The sequence below is a fragment of the Diadema setosum genome, chromosome 14, assembly GCF_964275005.1.
Source record: "Diadema setosum chromosome 14, eeDiaSeto1, whole genome shotgun sequence".
Lineage (NCBI taxonomy): Eukaryota > Metazoa > Echinodermata > Echinoidea > Diadematoida > Diadematidae > Diadema > Diadema setosum.
In genome coordinates, this window is record NC_092698.1 from 38,266 (window position 1) to 44,707 (window position 6,442).

The 6,442-nt window shown below is 37.6% G+C and overlaps 1 pseudogene; it reads left to right on the top strand.

Moving 5' to 3' along the window:
• Window positions 1–1,731: 1,731 nt before the first annotated feature.
• LOC140237701 (inosine-5'-monophosphate dehydrogenase 1b pseudogene) lies at window positions 1,732–3,290 on the top strand (annotated as a pseudogene).
• Window positions 3,291–6,442: the final 3,152 nt, after the last annotated feature.

Genomic DNA, 6,442 nt, shown 5'->3' on the forward strand with positions numbered 1-6,442 from the left:
AGTGTTTAGCGGAAGAGCAATATTTTAACAGAAATGACGAATTTAGTTAAATCATCAGTTGTCTACCATTACGTACAGGTTAAGAGTACAAGCTTAATATTCTGCAAGCACGTACACATGTCCCTTAAGATATTTCGTTAGGATTTTGAACTGAATCAGATCTTTGCAAACTATGTTAAATGGTATTCAAATGTATGGGCAGTACTATTCCTCACGGACGTTCGCTGCTCTGGACATGGTAAACTTCAGCGGTGAATAAAAACTTGTTCCTCTGGGAAAATTCTAGTATAATTGGGTTCATATTAAAGCTTGAGTTATACTCTTTCAGGTAAGATGAATGATTTGGAGAATTTTCTACTTTTTAAATTTTGCCTTGTTTTGGCTCAATTGTACATCGTTCAAAATTCTGACCCATATATATATATATATATATATATATATATATATGTGACAGTGCACCTCAAAACGAACACAAAGTCGCACACACTGATTTTGCGTGAGGACTGAAAATAAGTGAAATAGGTCAACCTAGCCGAACTTGACTTTTTCATATTTTCTGAAAGAGCGGGTCTTCTTTACATTATGCTAAATTTTGTATCATAAAACGGGCAGGAAAGTGTGGTTTTTTTTTTTTTTTTTTGCAGTTTATCTCCAACATTTTTGGTAGAATAATTTGATTAGGTGTGTCCTTTAGAATCCCTTTTTCATTTCTGAAAAACCTTGTCCACACTCTTCATCTTCAACTCTAATAACTTTGAAAGGATAATGCTACTGCTTTGAAAGTTGGCATTAATTATGGACAGAGTGTGTTAATGAGGCATGCTTAATTTCAGTTTAATCTGATAATCTCTTCATTGTTGCTACTCTGGTGGTTTACTTCCTGTTTTTTTTTTTGTCCCATTCATCCAAGCATGCATGTTAAGATTTCACGTACTGGCTCTACGAAGAAATGAAGAAACAAACTGGTAATGCATTTTTGGCAAATAAAGCATGACTTCATTCGACTCAAATTTTCGCCGCCCTCCGCTTTCCTTAAAAGGAGTCTTGACAATGATACGTTTATGATTTATTCAATTTGAGTTCTTTTTTTTTTCATTCTGTCGTTTTCACTTTTTTATTGCATTTTTTATCCCATTTGCATAGTTATGATCATAATATTTACAGCTCGATTAGAGGATACAATAAAGAAGTGTGGTATATGTGAAATCACATAGTTCTATCATGTTGATGATACTCAGATTTATGTGTCACTGCCAAAAGTACGAGATCTGATGCAGTGTTTGTTCAGATTGAATCATGCTTGCATCATGCTTTTGTACAATTCAAGATTCGCCTTTGCAAAATGTGAATCTTGAGAAAATTTGGGTTTTGCATGTGATATCTCGTATCTGATCCGCAACAACCTATAGGAAGGGGTGCGTGCGCCCCCTTTAATTTTGTAAACGAGTCCCCTCTTTACGGAATTCCTGAATCCGCCGCTGGATCCTGCCAATTAGGCAATGATTCAATGTAAACACAATAGGCCTACGTGCCAGATATGTCGAACATGAACATTGCTGCACGATCGTGCTGATCCGTGACCCGTGCATAACTGGGCTCCAATCACAGACGAAGACGGTACTGCACGCATGCAGCACATCAGCTATAGTATCTCCGGTTCTGAGATCCAAGTGTTGTCTGCCAGCGGAGGAGAAAAACCTACATTTCTTCAGTTTAACATCCGAACAGAAAATGTCGAAACCACTGATAAATAATGCGATGGACCTTGAAATCGAAGACGGGCTATCTGGACAACAGCTGTTTGCCTGCGGTGATGGTCTTACATACAATGATTTTCTGATCCTACCAGGCTACATGGATTTCACATCAGATGAAGTGGATCTGCAGTCCAAACTGACAAAAAATATCACACTGAAGGTACCTCTGGTCTCTTCTCCCATGGATACCGTGACAGAGTCATCCATGGCAATTACAATGGCTTTATGTGGAGGTATTGGTATCATTCATCACAACTGCACTCCAGAATTCCAGGCAAATGAAGTCAGGAAGGTCAAGAAATATGAACAAGGATTCATCATGGATCCTGTGGTGCTGGGTCCAGATGCCACAGTTGGTGATATGCTTGACTCAAAGCAAAGGCATGGCTTTTCAGGCATACCAATCACAGACTCAGGCAAGCTTATGGGAAAGCTGCTTGGTATCGTCACTACCAGAGATATTGGTTTTCTGAAGTCAGAGAGCAATACCATGCCTCTCAGTACTGTCATGACAAGGAGGGAGGTGACAAGGAGGGAGGACCTCGTGGTTGCCAATGCCAACGTCACCCTGAAGGAAGCTAATGATCTTCTTCAGAAAGCAAAGAAAGGTAAACTTCCCATCGTGAATGAAAAAGATGAGCTGGTGTCACTCATTTCACGCACTGATTTAAAGAAGCACAGAGAGTTTCCCCTAGCATCCAAAGACTCCAAGAAGCAGCTTCTATGTGGGGCGGCCATAAGTACCAGAGAGGAGGACAAATTTCGATTAGAGCTCTTGGTCCAAGCTGGGGTTGATGTGGTGGTCCTTGATTCTTCACAAGGTAACTCAATATTTCAGGTCAACATGATCAAGTACATGAAGGAAAAATATCCTTCTCTCCAGGTTGTTGGTGGTAATGTTGTAACTGTAGCCCAGTCAAAAAGCTTGATTCAGGCTGGAGTGGATGCTCTCAGGGTTGGAATGGGGAGTGGCTCAATCTGTATTACACAAGAAGTGATGGCTGTGGGGCGTCCTCAGGGCACGGCAGTATACATGGTTGCCCAGTTTGCACGCAACCATGGCGTTCCCATCATTGCCGATGGAGGTATCGCAGCCGTGGGTCATATCACAAAGGCCTTATCTCTAGGGGCTTCTACAGTTATGATGGGAAGCCTTCTGGCAGGAACTACAGAAGCTCCGGGTGAATACTTCTTCTCAGACGGCGTCCGACTGAAAAGTACAGAGGCATGGGCTCTCTGGAATCATTTGAGCAAAACAGCTCTTCAGCGAGCAGATACTTCAGTGATCGGGACAGGCTGAAAGTGGCTCAAGGAGTCTCTGGTTCTGTTGTAGACAAAGGATCCATCCAGAAGTTTGTTCCCTATCTCATCGCTGCTATCCAGCAAAGCTGCCAAGATATTGGGGTACGCAGTCTCATTAAGCTCAGAGAGAAGATGTATGCAGGAGAAGTCCGCTTTGAGAGAAGATCTCCTTCAGCTCAAGTGGAAGGTGGTGTTCACAGCCTTCATTCATTTGAAAAGCGCTTATTTTAGGATTGGACATCACCCGCTTTATACCGTGGGATGATTGACTAACTTTGTGTTTGAATCTTTTTTTTTTACCTGTTTCCAACAAGTATGAATTGCAAAGTTTTTAGACTACTTATTGTGTCTGTCTATGTCTGTGCATATTTTTGTAACTTGGTGCAAGGAATACGAAGTACATGTATACATTCTGTGATACAAATTGTTTCCTTCACTTTGTTCTAATCACCTAGTCTTGCGTTTACTGTGTATGTCCATTTTTAGCGATTTTCTCACGGTGTAATTTGACCAAAGAAAACAGTACAGAATTCCAGTCTGTTGTGAAGCATTACATGGTCCTAAGAGAACAGACTGCTGGTATTTTGTGAAACTAAGACCATTCTCCCTCAGTATTTACTTGTTTGAAAGAACTCTATGATTGGCTACCTGAAGTAGTCACCTCAATTTTTTGTTCCCCAGAAGTGCATGTTGAAATCTTTAAAGTTTGAAGCTCTGCTGATCTGACAAAAATGATCGCAAATATGTTGCTATCAACAGTCCTTTGTGTATGTCATTTGTAGGTGACATAAAACGTAGCTCAATGCTATCAGTTGGCCAGATAACCCTACTGACCCTGTTGCTTGAGGTTCCAACAAGTACAAAGGAGTCAACATTAAATGTGCCTTTCTTTTAATAACATAATTATATCAGAAATGATGGACTTTGTATTGTTTGCGCTGTGATTTGAGTTTACTAACTTGACATTCTATTGTGTTTTTGTATATACCGATATGTGTGTGTGTGTTTTGTGATCCATTTTCCCTTACATTTACCGTCACGTTAATGCCCATGTGAGGAACCTGTCATTTCCGGATAAAATTAACCTTTATTTCTATTCGCGTATGTAGGTTGAAAACAAATAGGAGAGCAATCGATCTTGTAAATGATAATAAGATAAACAAACAAACAAACAAGATCTAACTTCAGGTTTCTATCATTTATTGATGATGAGATAATGAGAAACCTCCTATGAATTGTGAAAGATCATGTGATTTCAAAAGGTGATAAGATGATTTTCTTTTACTCAAATATACCATGAAATGAAAGTTATGAAATTTATTTTCTTAAATATATAGTCTAGTGGGATTGGGGAAAATAATTTATGACTGTTAGAGGAGGCATTTTTAGTAAAAGTTGGGAACCGATCTATTTTGTATAATTCAAGTACGCTGAATCTAAAAATTCCGGCTCCCAAGCGGAATTTTGAGTCTAAGAGCATCTAATTTGCATAAACAAAATGGCCGCCAATCCATTGCTTTTTAAGGTGATTCGAAAGTCTAATTTTTATAAAATCTCCATAGACGTGCAAAAATAATAATAATTTCTTAAATTAAGATGCAGAGACAATAGCTAGGTTATCAACTATTCACAACTATCACATACATATGCAAATTAAGAAGTGACATATGCAAATAAGGAGTAGCCGCTGATACAGCAATGCATTACCGCATATGCACATGTATAATAGTTATACCTACTTGTTCACTTCTGTTTTTAATAATTTTTAACAAGTTATCGGGCAAACAAAAAGTACGTGGTGTCGTCAGAGTCCAATCAAAATACGTCTGCAATCAATCAATTCAAAAGAATTGAATAACACTTATGCAAATATCTATGCAAATTGGTATACTAGAGGATACAATACTGGCAGGGGTTCTAGATTCTTCGACGCATTGCTGCAATATTTGAATCTGAATCATAATTCTGATGATAGTTATCATTGTATCAAGACCGGTTCACGATTCTTTGTGTGATAAAGAGACACAAGAACCAACTTCAAGTTTTAAAGTAAAACGCACATCTCATTTGCATAAAAAGTTATGCAAATATTTTTTTTTTCATTTTCTCAACATATTTTTCAAGAAAGCAAAGTTTTGCTATCAAAATGTAACTTGGCGTAATGGAAAATAGATATGCTATCGGTCAAACAAAGTGTACATGGTGTCATCGGAGTCCGAGGAAAATCATCAGTACTGGAATCAACCAATTAAAAAAAAAAATGAATAACAATGTTTGCAATTACGTATGCAAATTGGTATGCAAGAGGCTATTCGACAGGCTTCGAGATTCTACAACACATTGCCACGATATATGAATCTATATCATAGTTTTCATATCAAGACCTATAAGCTGATGATTCCTTTGTGATAAAGAAATACAAGAACAGCTAACAGACCAAAAAAAAAAAAAAAAAAAAACAGCTGGTAGAAATACCCTAATAATCTAATTTGCATAATGAATTACAAAAACAGATGGCCATTTTTATGAATATATTCCCCAAAACAGAGTCTTGCTATCACAATGTACCATGTCATACTGAAATACAGCTAAGTTATCGGGCAAAGAAGTTGCACATTATACAACGTTATAGTGTCGTCAGAGTCCGAGGTAAATCAAGTACTGGAATCAATCAACAAAGAAGAACTGAATAACACTTATGGAAATATGTTTGCAAATTGGTATTCAAAAGGCCTTAGACCAGGCGGGTTTCGAGATTCTACAACGCACCGCCGCAATATATGAATAATTATTTATGTTCAGTTCAGAACAGTTCTTTCATCAAGACCTGTAAATGATTCCTGGTGTGAGTAAGAGATACGAAAGTTAACTGCAACTGCTAAACAACAAATCTTTGTTATCTCATTTGCGTAATATATTTACCATTTTTTAATGCATATTTACCACCAAAACAAGGTCTTGCTATCAAAGTTGTCAGGCAATCACATCACCATACACTGCTATATATCAGTGCAAGGTCACTTTATATTTCCCTGTACTTTGTCGTTTTCATTGGATAAAGTGGTTTATAGTTATTTTTAATCTGCAGTTGAATGTAAAATCAAATGGCAACTTTCATAAATCTCGTCTGCGAACATAATTTATGTCTTTCTATTTACAAATTCACCCACTCTGTAGGCTCAAGCAAAAAAAAATAAATAAATAAGAAAAATTCTGGTATCTCGGACAGTGTCTGAAACAGAAGCGAAGGATGACTTTGTAATTCTTTAGTCATCAACTCCTTTACATTTTGGCTGTCGAAGAAACATAATCTGAGTCGAAAAGTCTTTTTCTCAATTGAGCTGAATATATTGATTTACATTCATGCAAGTTTTGTATCATCA